Raw genomic sequence first — 15,599 nt, 5'->3', positions numbered from 1 at the left:
GTGCAACACCTCACATTTATCTGGATTAAGCTCCGTCTGCCATTCCTCTGCCAAGACCTGCAACTGATCTACATTGTGCCGAGTCTGTGGTGGCCAGTGCGATCATGTTTGCTGTTGTGTGCTGGGGCAGCAGGCTGAGGGTGGCAGACACCAACAGAATCAACAAACTCATTCGTAAGGCCGGTGATGTTGTGGGGATGCAACTGGACTCTCTGACGGTGGTGTCTGAAAAGAGGACGCTGTCCAAGTTGCATGCCATCTTGGACAATGTCTCCCATCCACTACATAATGTACTGGGTGGGCACAGGAGTACATTCAGCCAGAGACTCATTCCACCGAGATGCAGCACTGAGCGTCATAGGAAGTCATTCCTGCCTGTGGCCATCAAACTTTACAACTCCTCCCTGGGAGGGTCAGACACCCTGAGCCAATAGGCTGGGAACTGGACTTATTTCCTGGCATAATTTACATATTACTATTTAACTATTTATGGTTTTATTACTATTTATTATTTATGGTGCAACTGTAATGAAAACCAATTTCCCCCGGGATCAATAAAGTCTGACTATGACTATTCTTCTACACCTTCTGCACTATCCACAACTCCACCAGTCTCAGAGCCAATGGCTTCTGGTTCTTAATTCCCGAACCCTGGGGGAAGACAATTGAAAGGTACTCGGACAGGACCATGGACGGGAAAGGTTTAAGGGGATTTATTCCCTTCTGTCGCTCCGACTGACAGTGTCGAGCAACATTAACCAAATCACAGGACAGTTTAGAATGACCGATTGACCTACCGGCCGGTACGCGTTTGGACTGTGGGAGGAAACCGGAGCACCAGGAGGAAACCCACACGGTCACGGGGAGGACGTACAGACTCCTCGCGGGCAGTGGCGGGAATCGAACCCGGGTCGCCTGCACCGTAAGCCGTTGCGCTGACCGCCACACTACCGTGCTCCCCTGTCCTCAACCACCTCCCCCACCTCACCCCCATTTCCTGCCCTCATGAGGAGGAATTTCTTTAACCAGAGGCTGGTAAATCTGTGGAACGCATTGGCTGTGGAGGCAATGCGATCGGAGGTTGATAGCTATTGATTAGTCAGGGCATCAACGGTTACAGGGAGGTTGGGAGTGAGAGGGATAATAAATCAGCCAATAAATCAGACTCAGTTACACATTGAGTCTGTATAACAGGGCAGACTCAATGGAGATGTGTGTATATATATATATATATATCCCATCTCTCTCTCTATCTCTCTTTCTTTCTATACAATTTATATATCCCTCTATACCTACCTCTCTCCAGGCTCACAGGCACACACTAGGGGACAGGTCCCCCATCTAAACGCCCGCTGGGTGTCAGTGCACACACCCAGGGGCCTAACCTACCTCTATACCGATGAACCCAGATTGGGACTCCTATAACACCACCCCCCCAAAACCTAGCACCGACTCGAACCCCAGTCTGGTAGCGGGGGAGACAGATAGCCCCTTTCTCCTGATGGAGCTCAGGTTGAGACACGGGGGCTCCATCGCCCCTCCCAGTCCCGGGGAGGCGAGGACATGGGGCAAGACTCGTCGGCCTCCGGCAGTGGCTCTCACAGACGAGGGGGCGGCCGCACGAGTCTCGTAAGTAAAGCAGGTCTTCCCCGGGGATCTGGCCTTTAGCCAGGCAGTAGGCAAGGGTTCAAAGTTCAAAGTGAATTTATCTTGGAAGTACGACCCTGAGATTCGACAGCCGGTGTGCAGAAGACAACAGACCGTGCAAATACAAAAATATAAAGCAATGATAATAAAGAAACAATAAATATTGGGAACAGGAGTTGTAAAGCCCCTTAAACACGAGTCTATAAGCTGTGCAATCAGATCAGAGTTGTGGTGAGTGAAGCTATCCTCTCTGCTTCAGGGGCCTGATGGCTGAGGGGGTAGTAACTGCTCCTGAACATGGTGGTTTGGGACTTAAAGGCTCCTGGACCTTCTTCTTGATGGCAGCCGCGAGAAGGGAGCGTGGCCTGGGTGTTGGGGGGGTCCCTGGTGGTGTTTTCCTGTGAAAGAACTCCTTATAAATGGGCTCATTGTGCCTGTTGGTGTCCGCCATCTTTGGTCGGCTGGCCTTCGAGGGAAGAGGCTGTCGGGGGCTGGGTTTTCAATGGTCCCCCATCCCTCTCGGCGAGAGTTTGCCTCACGCTCTCGTTCGGTGCAAGAGGTAGCAGGTCAGAGGCAAAATTCGCCCAGATTCAGATCCCTTCCCTCACATCGGCCCATTGCTGCTCCCTCTGCCCACGCAGAAGAGCATTAAAGAGGCCGGTTGCCTGGTTACCACGGTGACGCATTTCTGCCTGATGCTGCCTTCAGCAGGGCTCTGGGGCAGAGGGAGAGTGAGGGGGGGTCGGTTTATTCGACGGTAGTGGGAAGGGTGGTGATAGAGAGGGTGTGAGAAGGAGAGACGGATGGAAAGAATGACAAGATAGAGAGAGAGAAAGGCAGGCAGACAGACAGAGAGATAGAGAGAGAGATGGGCTGGGAGAGACAGATAGAGAGAGAGACAGATAGAGAGACAGTTATAGAGAGAGACAGATAGAGGGAGAGACAGATAGAGAGACAGTTATAGAGAGAGGCAGATAGAGAGAGACAGATAGAGAGAGAGACAGATAGAGAGAGAGAAAGGCAGGCAGACAGACAGACAGATAGAGAGAGAGATGGGCTGGGAGAGACAGATAGAGAGAGACAGATAGAGGGAGAGACAGATAGAGAGATGGGCTGGGAGAGACAGATAGAGAGAGAGACAGATAGAGGGAGAGACAGATAGAGAGAGATGGGCTGGGAGAGACAGATAGAGAGAGAGACAGATAGAGGGAGAGACAGATAGAGAGAGACGGTTAGAGAGAGAGGCAGATAGAGAGAGAGAGTGGCAGGCAGACAGACAGACAAAAATACAGGCAGAGAGAGGTGGATAGAGAGAGACAGATAGTGAGTGAGACAGGCTCAGAGAGAGACAGAAAGACAGAAATGAAGGCAGAGAGAGATAGAGAGTGAGAGAGGCGGAGAGAGACACACTCCGACGGGCAGAGAAAGATTCATAGAAAGAGTGAGAGGTAGAGAAAGTGAGGCAGACAGAAAGAGAGAACGATAGGCAGAGAGAGATGGGTAGAGAGACAGACGGAGACAGACAGAAAGAGATGGGAAGAAACAGGGAAGCAAGGAAGACAGTGAGAGGGAGATACAGAGACAGACAGGTGGACGCAAACGGAGATACACACGGGGTCAGGAACAGGGTGAAAGTGTTGACACACAGAGAGTGAGAGATGCACGCCATGGCCTGCACCGAGAGGGTCCACTGACAGAAAACTGACCATGATGTGCCCACAGACACACACTCACTCACCCACGCACACACACACGGCTGGGCAGTACCCCAACAACATTTGCTGGTAATCTGTCCAGGAGCCACGCTGTCCGTGGAGAGTCTCGTACAGAACGCAGGGACATGTACAGACAGCAGAATACGTGGGCAGTCGTAACTCGGCGGTTAAGGTCCAGACAGGGGATCAAAGTTCAAAATTTATTGTCAAAGTACATCTATGTGACCATATACTATCTTGAGGTTCATTTTCTTGGGGGTATCTACAGGGAAAAATAAAGAAATACTGCAATACACAGAAAAAATCTGCGCATAAACAGAGGCTGACAAACGATGTACAAAAGAAGAGATGAATCAATGTCGAGCTGTGGAGTGCTTGACAGTAAGTCTAGAGGTTGTGGAATCAGTTCAGAGTTGCGGTGAGTGAAATTATCCATGCTGGTTGGGAAGCCTGATGGTTCAAGGGTAACAAGACCATAAGATGAAGGAGCAGAATTAGGCCATTTGGCCCTTCAAGTCTGTTCTGCCATTTCATCATGGCTGATCCATTTTCCTTCTCAGCCCCAATCTCCTGCCTTCTCCCCGTATCCCTTCACGCCCTGACCAATCAAGAATCTGTCAACCTCAGCCTTAAATATACCTAATGACTTGGCCTCCACAGCTGCCTGTGGCAAGGAATTCCACAGAGTCACCACCCTCCGGCTGAAGAAATTCCTCCTCATCTCTGTTCTGTGTCCTCTGGTCTTAGACCCTCCCAGCATCCTCTCCAGACCCACTCTGTCAAGGCCTTTCACCGTTCGATAGTTTTCAATGAGGTCGCCCCTCATTCTTCTGAATGCCGGTGAGTACAGGCCGAGAGCCATCAAACGCTCCTCATACGGCAAGCTGTTCCATTCTGGAATCATTTTCATGAACCTCCTTTGAACCCTCTCCAGAGTCAGCACATCCTTTCTAAGATACTGGGCCCAAAACTGCTCACTATACTCCAAGAGAGGCCTCGCCAGGTTCTTATAAAGCCTCAACATTACATCCTTGCTTTTATATTCTAGTCCTCTTGAAGTGAATGCTAACATTGCATTTGCCTTTCTCAATAACCCGACTCAACCTTCAAATTAACCTTCAGGGAATATTCCACGAAGACTCCCAATAACTGTTCCTGAACCTGGTGGTGTGAGACCTAAGGCTCCTGTACCTCCTGCCCAAGAAGAGAGTTTGGCCTGGATGATGGGGTGGTGGGGGGAGAGGTTTTCGATGATGGATGATGCTTTCTTGTGACAGCACTCCTTGTAAATATGTTCAGTTGTCCCGTGCACCATCAATGGATAGGCCAAGACACTCTAGGACTTAGGATATATACATATACACAAGTCTGTGTGCTGAGCCCTCTTCTGTACTCCCTTTTCACCTATGACTGCGTTCCTGTACATGGTTCTAACTCCATAACCAAGTTCACAGACAACACCACGGTGGTTGGCCTGATCAGAGGGGATGACGAGACGACCTACAGGGACGAGGTCCAGCACCTGGCTGCATGGTGTGCCGACAACAACCTGGCCCTTAACACCCAGAAGACCAAGGAGATCATTGTGGACTTCAGGCGTGCCAGGAGTCACACTCACGTCCCCATCTACATCAACGGAGCTGTAGTGGAGTGTGTATCAAGCTTCAAATTCCTTGGTGTCCACATTTCCGAGGATCTCACCTGGTCCCTGAACTCCTCCATCCTGATCAAAAAGGCGCAACAGAGCCTTTATTTCCTGCGGAGCATCAAGAAAGCTCACCTCTGTCCCAGGATACTGATGGACTTTTACCGCTGTACCATTGAGAGCATATTCACCAACTGCATCTCAGTGTGGTATGGCAATTGTCCCGTATCGGACCGCAAAGCACTCCAGTGTGTGGTGAAAACTGCCCAGCGGATTATCGGCACCCAATTGCCCACCATTGAGAACATCTACCATAAACGCTGCCTGGGCAGGGCGAAAAGCATTATCAAGGATGCATCTCACCCTAACCATGGACTTTTTACTCTCCTCCCGTCCGGTAGGTGCTACAGGAGCCTCCGCTCCCGCACCAGCAGGCACAGGAAGAGCTTCTTCCCTGAGGCTGTGACCCTGCTGAACCTCACATCACAGCGCTAAGCAGTATTACACCCATATTGTACTGTCTCAGTACTTTTATATTTGTGTGCTGTAGCGCTTTTTTTATTCACAGTTAATTTGTAAATAACACTATTCTTCGCATTTCTGGTCAGATACTAAATGCATTTCATTGGCTTTGTATCTGTACTCGGCACAATGACAGTAAAGTTGAATCTAATCTAATCTAATATATCTTTTCTGGTAGTGTAACCGTGTCTGACTTCTACTGCCGCGTTTTACACCCTGGCCCCCCGAGGGACGCTGTTTCGTTTGGCTTCGTCGTTGAGCGACAACTAAACGAGACCTTGGACTTGGTGGGGAGGGTCCTCCGCGCGGGAAGAAAGCTCCCTCGGATCCCCCACCCCCACAAACGTGGCTTACGCCGGGCCGAGCGGGCAGGAGCCGTCCCGACCGGGCGGGGAGAGGGCTCCCGAGCCCCGAACCTCCATTCCCCCAGAGATCCCTCACTTCAGAGAGGACTCTGTACCCATGGCACAGGTCACTCACACTCAATACAGCGGACTATTTTTATCTCGCTCTCTTTAGCTTTACACTTCCAGCTTGAATACAGCACAATTCTCCCAGCTATTTCTGCTCTGCCTTTGCCTAATTTTAGAAAAAGTTTCGAACAATTCCCCCGCAGTTTTGGCATTGATGTTATATAATCATTGTACATCACTCAGAGTCCTCCCCCCTGCTGCCCGCCAACATCTTTCTCCGAGCAAAACACACAAAATGCCAGAGGAACCCAGCAGGTCTGGCAGCAGAGAGAACCACGCCACCTTTACCCAGCAATCTTAAGGTATAGGAGCAGAATTAGGCCATTTGGCCCATCGAGTCTGCTCCATCATTTCATCATGGTTGATCCAATTTCCCCCTCAGCCCCCAGTTTCCTGCCTTCTCCCCGCCGTATCCCTTCATGCCCCAACCGATCAAGGATCTATCAACCTCTGCCTTAAATGTACATAAAGGTCTTGCCCTCCACAGCCGTCTGTGGCAATAAATTCCACAGATTCACCACTATCTGGCTAAAGAAATTCCTCCTCTGTTCAAAAATGATGCCTCCCCCATTCCAAAGTCCTCTGGTCTGAGATTCCCCCCACCACAGGAAACATCCTCTCCACATCCACTCTATCTGTGTCCTCTGGTCCTAGACTCCCCCACTATAGAAAACATCCTCTCCACATCCACTCTATCTGTGTCCTCTGGTCCTAGACTCCCCCACTATAGGAAACATCCTCTCCACATCCACTCTATCTGTGCCCTCTGGTCCTAGACTCCCCCACTATAGGAAATATCCTCTCCACATCCACTCTATCTGTGTCCTCTGGTCCTAGACTCCCCCACTATAGGAAACATCCTCTCCACATCCACTCTATCTGTGTCCTCTGGTCCTAGACTCCCCCACTATAGGAAACATCCTCTCCACATCCACTCTATCTGTGCCCTCTGGTCCTAGACTCCCCCACTATAGGAAATATCCTCTCCACATCCACTCTATCTGTGTCCTCTGGTCCTAGACTCCCCCACTATAGGAAACATCCTCTCCACATCCACTCTATCTGTGTCCTCTGGTCCTAGACTCCCCCACTATAGGAAACATCCTCTCCACATCCACTCTATCAAGGTCTTTCACCATTCGATAGGTTTCAATGAGGTCACCCCTCATTTTTCTGAATTCCGGTGAGTACAGGCCCAGAGCCATCAAACGCTCCTCATATGACAAGCCATTCAACCCTTGAATCATTTTTGTGAACCTCTTTTGAACCCTGTCCAGTTTCAGCACATCATTTCTGAGATAAAGCGCCCAAACTTCCTCACAATACTCCAAGTGAGGCCTCGCCAGTGCTTTATAAAGTCTCAACATTACATCCTTGCTTTTATATTCCAGTCCTCTCGAAATGAATGCTAACATTGCATTTGTCTTCCTCACCACAGACTCAACCTGCAAATTAACATTTAGGGAATCCTGCACGAGAACTCCCAAGTCCCTTTGTACCTCAGTTTTTTTATATTTTCTCTGCTCTTAGAAAATAGTCAATCCTGTGCCCTCGCTCGAAACTCTCCCGCTAGCAGAAACCTCTCAACATCGACCCTGTCAAGCCTTCCTTTAGTTTATTGAGAGATAGTACAGAACAGGTCCTTGAGGCTACTCAGGCCTCGTCTCCCGACTATCCCCAGTTTAATTCCAGCCTAATCACAGGAGAATTTACAATGACCAATTAACCCACCAGATGGTATGTCTTTGGACTGTGGGAGGAAACCAGAGCACCCGGAGGAAACCCACGCGGTCACGGGCAGAACGTACAAACTGCTCGCAGACAGCATCGGGAAGAACCTTAGATGTCTTAATAAGATCGCTCCTCATTCTTCTAACATTCTACTGTCCTTCAGGACTGGAAAGGAAGGTGGGGAGGGGGCAGAAGGCGTGGAGGGCAAGTCGGCTGGTGACGGGTGAGGCCAGGTGAGGAGGAAGGTAGGTGGGTGGGGGAGAGAGGGGTTGAAGTAAGAAGCTGCGAGGCGATAGGTGGAAAAGGTAACGGGCTGAAGAAGACGAGATCTGATTGGAGCGGAGAGGGGACCGTGGGAGAAAGGGAAGGAGGAGGGGGGGAACCGGAGGGAGGTGGTGGGCTGGTGAGGAGAGGGGAGCCAAAATGGGGGAATGGAAAAAGAGGGAAGGGAGGGAAGAGATGGCCAGAAGTTGTAGACGTCGATATTCGTGGCATCAGCTTGGCGACGGAATACGAGGTGTTGCTCCCCCAACGAGACAACGGCCACAGAGGAGGCCAATCTCAGGCTGCAGGAGCCACGCCTCATGTTCCGTCTGGGGTATACGAGTTGCTCTTTGCAATGGGGCTGGGGGTTAATGGTCCGCGAGGAACAGCATGCTTAAAGCACAACAGGAGCGGCACGCGGCCACTCGGCCCCTCCGATATGCTGTGCTGTTCGGAGTGACTGCGGCCTCTCCCCCGCAGGCCTCTACTCCTGTGCTGATCCGCTTTCCCCCTCTGTCGGGGGCTGCAGGGGGGCTCGCCCCAGAAGGCAGAGCAGCAGAGAGGATTCGGCAGTAAGCAATCACTTTAATCATAGACCACAAGATAACAAGCCACGGGGTGGTGGGGGGGGGGGCTACAAAATAAGTTTTTTGGTAAAACACAGGAACTAAAGACACCAGACAAAACACGGTACACTTTAGGCAGGGGCAGTGAAGTCTACGAGCGACTGGTTGTGCCCGGCCAGTTCGATGGGCGAACGAGGGCCATGGATGTAAACTGGGGTCCAAATAGGCTGCAGGTGATGAGAGGCAGGTGAATCCCGTTAGCTGGGCGGAGACTGGGAGGCGCCCGTGAGAGCAGGCCTGGCGCTGGCCGCCTTAAATAAGAAGGACCCACACTCAACGACCCCCCCCACCCCTGGGCAGAGATTTCCAGAGAAAAGAAAATGACTACACCCCTCCCAATCTTATAACTCTGTCCCCTCATTCGAGACTCTCCCATTAGAGCAAGCCCCTCAAGGGTGACCCTGTGATGCTGTCTTAGTGTTTTAATAAGATCACTTATTATTCTTTCAAGCCCTTAATACCCACAGTGTGGTGCTCCTTCCTTACCAATCCCCTCACAGTGTGGTGCTCCCTCCTCCCAATCCCTTCCGCAGCGCAGTGCTCCCTCTTCAACCCCCCCACCCCGCAGCACAGCACTCTCTCCTCGCTCCTCCTCCCGTGACGCGGTGCTCCCTCCTCACCGGGCCTCCCACAACGACCTGCTCCCTCCTCACCACCTCCCTCCCCCGCCACCGCGGTACAGAGTACAAAGGTCAGGAAGTCACGGGGCGGTTGTATTTAACTTTGCTCGGGCCGCGCTGGGGGGATTGACGGCATTTCTGGTTCCCTCCCCCCACCCCACTAAGGGAAGGACGTTGGGACTTTGGAGAGGCTGCAGAAGAGGTTCACCAGGATGCTGCCTGGTTCAGAGAGCGTGAGCAACGAGGAGAGCTTCGACAGACTCGCGTTGTTCTCTCCGGAGTATCGGGGACGAAGGCGTGTTCTTGTCAGAATGCGGCCAATCCCTTAAGGCTGATTTATACTTCTGCGTCAAATCAACGCCGTGGGTACGGTGTCTCCGCGAACCCTACACAGAGCCTACGCGGATCCCTACGCCGTAGCCTGACGCACACCTCTCCCAAAATGTAACTACACGTCGTGACAATGCAGACGGAACAACTGTGATCGGTCCGCCTGGTAGCATCGCATTTCCTCCTACGCTGCAATAGCTTCTCATTGGGCGACTGAAGGGCAGAGAAGGAACTCTGGCTGCAATGTTTTCCATAAAGCTTTACAGACCTCCGAAATTATGGAGGACACATTTCGCTTTTACGGAAAAAGGTGCTCACTTTAAACTTGTTTACCCCGAGTAAGACTACCATGACCATGAAGCCTTGCATGGGCGGGTGTGTGCGCATGCGCGACGTGCACGAATTGCAGAGCGACGCAGACACACCAACACACAAGTATAAATGCTCACAACGCGCGTAGGCCACTTGCGTAGGTTACGGCGTCCATTTGACGCAGAAGTATAAATCAGCCGCTAAAGATGGAATGAGCTCCAGAACCTTGAACACAGAACAGGAACATTTTTAGCTCTGGTCAGTAAGTTGGGGCAATAGTCATCAAAGACAGTGTGAGCAGGGGACAGTGTGAACAGGGGGACAGTGTGAACAGGGGACAGTGTGAACAGGGGGACGGTGTGAACAGGGGACAGTGTGAACAGGGGACAGTGTGAACAGGGGACAGTGTGAACAGGGGACGGTGTGAACAGGGGACAGTGTGAACAGGGGACAGTGTGAACAGGGGGACAGTGTGAACAGGGGGACGGTGTGAACAGGGGGACGGTGTGAACAGGGGACAGTGTGAACAGGGGACGGTGTGAACAGGGGGACGGTGTGAACAGGGGGACAGTGTGAACAGGGGGACGGTGTGAACAGGGGACAGTGTGAACAGGGGGACGGTGTGAACAGGGGACGGTGTGAACAGGGGACAGTGTGAACAGGGGACAGTGTGAACGGGGACGGTGTGAACAGGGGACGGTGTGAACAGGGGACAGTGTGAACAGGGGACAGTGTGAACAGGGGACAGTGTGAACAGGGGACAGTGTGAACAGGGGGACGGTGTGAACAGGGGACGGTGTGAACAGGGGACAGTGTGAACAGGGGGACGGTGTGAACAGGGGACAGTGTGAACAGGGGACGGTGTGAACAGGGGGACGGTGTGAACAGGGGGACAGTGTGAACAGGGGGACGGTGTGAACAGGGGACAGTGTGAACAGGGGGACGGTGTGAACAGGGGACAGTGTGAACAGGGGACAGTGTGAACAGGGGACAGTGTGAACAGGGGGACGGTGTGAACAAGGGGACAGTGTGAACAGGGGGACGGTGTGAACAGGGGACGGTGTGAACAGGGGACAGTGTGAACAGGGGACAGTGTGAACAGGGGACAGTGTGAACAGGGGGACGGTGTGAACAGGGGGACGGTGTGAACAGGGGACAGTGTGAACAGGGGACAGTGTGAACAGGGGACGGTGTGAACAGGGGACAGTGTGAACAGGGGGACGGTGTGAACAGGGGGACAGTGTGAACAGGGGACAGTGTGAACAGGGGACAGTGTGAACAGGGGGACGGTGTGAACAGGGGGACGGTGTGAACAGGGGACAGTGTGAACAGGGGACAGTGTGAACAGGGGACGGTGTGAACAGGGGGACGGTGTGAACAGGGGATAGTGTGAACAGGGGACAGTGTGAACAGGGGACGGTGTGAACAGGGGACGGTGTGAACAGGGGGACGGTGTGAACAGGGGACAGTGTGAACAGGGGACAGTGTGAACAGGGGGACGGTGTGAACAGGGGGACAGTGTGAACAGGGGGACGGTGTGAACAGGGGACAGTGTGAACAGGGGGACGGTGTGAACAGGGGACAGTGTGAACAGGGGACGGTGTGAACAGGGGACAGTGTGAACAGGGGGACGGTGTGAACAAGGGGACAGTGTGAACAGGGGGACGGTGTGAACAGGGGACGGTGTGAACAGGGGACAGTGTGAACAGGGGACAGTGTGAACAGGGGACAGTGTGAACAGGGGGACGGTGTGAACAGGGGGACGGTGTGAACAGGGGACAGTGTGAACAGGGGACAGTGTGAACAGGGGACGGTGTGAACAGGGGACAGTGTGAACAGGGGGACGGTGTGAACAGGGGGACAGTGTGAACAGGGGACAGTGTGAACAGGGGACAGTGTGAACAGGGGGACGGTGTGAACAGGGGGACGGTGTGAACAGGGGACCGTGTGAACAGGGGACAGTGTGAACAGGGGACGGTGTGAACAGGGGACAGTGTGAACAGGGGGACGGTGTGAACAGGGGGACAGTGTGAACAGGGGACAGTGTGAACAGGGGACAGTGTGAACAGGGGGACGGTGTGAACAGGGGGACGGTGTGAACAGGGGACAGTGTGAACAGGGGACAGTGTGAACAGGGGACGGTGTGAACAGGGGACGGTGTGAACAGGGGGACGGTGTGAACAGGGGACAGTGTGAACAGGGGACAGTGTGAACAGGGGACGGTGTGAACAGGGGACGGTGTGAACAGGGGGACGGTGTGAACAGGGGGACAGTGTGAACAGGGGGACGGTGTGAACAGGGGACAGTGTGAACAGGGGACAGTGTGAACAGGGGACAGTGTGAGCAGGGGGACGGTGTGAACAGGGGACGGTGTGAACAGGGGACAGTGTGAACAGGGGGACGGTGTGAACAGGGGACGGTGTGAACAGGGGACGGTGTGAACAGGGGGACGGTGTGAACAGGGGACGGTGTGAACAGGGGACAGTGTGAACAGGGGGACGGTGTGAACAGGGGACAGTGTGAACAGGGGGACGGTGTGAACAGGGGACAGTGTGAACAGGGGACAGTGTGAACAGGGGGACTGTGTGAACAGGGGACAGTGTGAACAGGGGGACGGTGTGAACAGGGGACAGTGTGAACAGGGGGACGGTGTGAACAGGGGACAGTGTGAACAGGGGACAGTGTGAACAGGGGGACGGTGTGAACAGGGGACAGTGTGAACAGGGGGACGGTGTGAACAGGGGACAGTGTGAACAGGGGGACGGTGTGAACAGGGGGACGGTGTGAACAGGGGGACGGTGTGAACAGGGGACGGTGTGAACAGGGGACGGTGTGAACAGGGGGACGGTGTGAACAGGGGGACGGTGTGAACAGCGGACAGTGTGAACAGCGGACAGTGTGAACAGGGGACAGTGTGAACAGGGGGACGGTGTGAACAGGGGACAGTGTGAACAGGGGGACGGTGTGAACAGGGGACAGTGTGAACAGGGGGACAGTGTGAGCAGGGGACAGTGTGAACAGGGGACAGTGTGAACAGGGGGACAGTGTGAGCAGGGGACAGTGTGAACAGGGGACAGTGTGAACAGGGGGACAGTGTGAGCAGGGGACAGTGTGAACAGGGGGACGGTGTGAACAGGGGACAGTGTGAACAGGGGGACAGTGTGAGCAGGGGACAGTGTGAACAGGGGACAGTGTGAACAGGGGACAGTGTGAACAGGGGGACAGTGTGAGCAGGGGACAGTGTGAACAGGGGGACGGTGTGAACAGGGGACAGTGTGAACAGGGGGACGGTGTGAACAGGGGAACAGTGTGAACAGGGGGCGGTGTGAACAGGGGACAGTGTGAACAGGGGACAGTGTGAACAGGGGGCGGTGTGAACAGGGGACAGTGTGAACAGGGGGACAGTGTGAACAGGGGACAGTGTGAACAGGGGGCGGTGTGAACAGGGGACAGTGTGAACAGGGGGCGGTGTGAACAGGGGGACGGTGTGAACAGGGGAATGTTGTGAACAGGGGACGGTGTGAACAGGGGGACGGTGTGAACAGGGGAACAGTGTGAACAGGGGACGGTGTGAACAGGGGGACAGTGTGAACAGGGGAACAGTGTGAACAGGGGACAGTGTGAACAAGGGGACAATGTGATCAGGGGACAGTGTGAACAGGGGGACGGTGTGAACAGGGGACAGTGTGAGCAGGGGACAGTGTGAACAGGGGACAGTGTGAACAAGGGGACAATGTGATCAGGGGACAGTGTGAACAGGGGGACGGTGTGAACAGGGGACAGTGTGAACAGGGGAACAGTGTGAACAGGGGACGGTGTGAACAGGGGGACAGTGTGAACAGGGGAACAGTGTGAACAGGGGACAGTGTGAACAAGGGGACAATGTGATCAGGGGACAGTGTGAACAGGGGGACGGTGTGAACAGGGGACAGTGTGAGCAGGGGACAGTGTGAGCAGGGGACGGTGTGAACAGGGGGACGGTGTGAACAGGGGGACGGTGTGAACAGGGGACAGTGTGAACAGGGGACAGTGTGAGCAGGGGACAGTGTGAACAGGGGACAGTGTGAACAGGGGACAGTGTGAACAGGGGACAGTGTGAACAGGGGGCAGTGTGAGCAGGGGACAGTGTGAACAGGGGGACGGTGTGAACAGGGGGACGGTGTGAACAGGGGGACGGTGTGAACAGGGGACAGTGTGAACAGGGGACGGTGTGAACAGGGGGACGGTGTGAACAGGGGACAGTGTGAACAGGGGACGGTGTGAACAGGGGGACGGTGTGAACAGGGGACAGTGTGAACAGGGGACGGTGTGAACAGGGGGACAGTGTGAACAGGGGAACAGTGTGAACAGGGGACGGTGTGAACAGGGGGACAGTGTGAACAGGGGACAGTGTGAACAGGGGACAGTGTGAGCAGGGGACAGTGTGAACAGGGGACAGTGTGAACAGGGGACAGTGTGAACAGCGGACGGTGTGAACAGGGGGACGGTGTGAACAGGGGACAGTGTGAACAGGGGAATGTTGTGAACAGGGGACGGTGTGAACAGGGGGACGGTGTGAACAGGGGGACGGTGTGAACAGGGGGACGGTGTGAACAGGGGACAGTGTGAGCAGCGGACAGTGTGAACAGGGGACGGTGTGAACAGGGGGACGGTGTGAACAGGGGGACGGTGTGAACAGGGGGACGGTGTGAGCAGGGGGACGGTGTGAACAGGGGGACGGTGTGAACAGGGGGACGTTGTGAGCAGGGGACAGTGTGAACAGGGGACAGTGTGAACAGGGGACAGTGTGAGCAGGGGAATGTTGTGAACAGGGGACGGTGTGAGCAGGGGACGGTGTGAACAGGGGACGGTGTGAACAGGGGGACGGTGTGAGCAGGGGACAGTGTGAACAGGGGACAGTGTGAACAGGGGGACGGTGTGAACAGGGGACGGTGTGAACAGGGGACAGTGTGAACAGGGGACGGTGTGAACAGCGGACAGTGTGAGCAGGGGGACGGTGTGAGCAGGGGACGGTGTGAACAGGGGACGGTGTGAACAGGGGACGGTGTGAACAGGGGACGGTGTGAACAGGGGACAGTGTGAACAGGGGGACGGTGTGAACAGGGGACAGTGTGAACAGGGGACAGTGTGAACAGGGGAATGTTGTGAACAGGGGACGGTGTGAACAGGAGGACGGTGTGAACAGGGGACAGTGTGAACAGGGGGACAATGTGATCAGGGGACAGTGTGAACAGGGGGACGGTGTGAACAGGGGGACGGTGTGAACAGCGGACAGTGTGAACAGGGGGACGGTGTGAACAGCGGACAGTGTGAACAGGGGGACGGTGTGAACAGCGGACAGTGTGAACAGGGGGACGGTGTGAACAGGGGACAGTGTGAACAGGGGAATGTTGTGAACAGGGGACGGTGTGAACAGCGGACAGTGTGAACAGGGGACAGTGTGAGCAGGGGACAGTGTGAACAGGGGACAGTGTGAGCAGGGGACGGTGTGAACAGGGGACAGTGTGAGCAGGGGACAGTGTGAACAGCGGACAGTGTGAACAGGGGACAGTGTGAGCAGGGGACAGTGTGAACAGGGGACAGTGTGAGCAGGGGACAGTGTGAACAGCGGACAGTGTGAGCAGGGGACAGTGTGAACAGGGGACAGTGTGAGCAGGGGACAGTGTGAACAGGGGGACGGTGTGAGCAGGGGACGGTGTGAACAGCGGACAGTG

This window comes from Mobula hypostoma, chromosome 30 (assembly GCF_963921235.1).
Source record: "Mobula hypostoma chromosome 30, sMobHyp1.1, whole genome shotgun sequence".
Taxonomy (NCBI): domain Eukaryota; kingdom Metazoa; phylum Chordata; class Chondrichthyes; order Myliobatiformes; family Myliobatidae; genus Mobula; species Mobula hypostoma.
Note: the sequence above shows the minus strand (reverse complement) of the source record.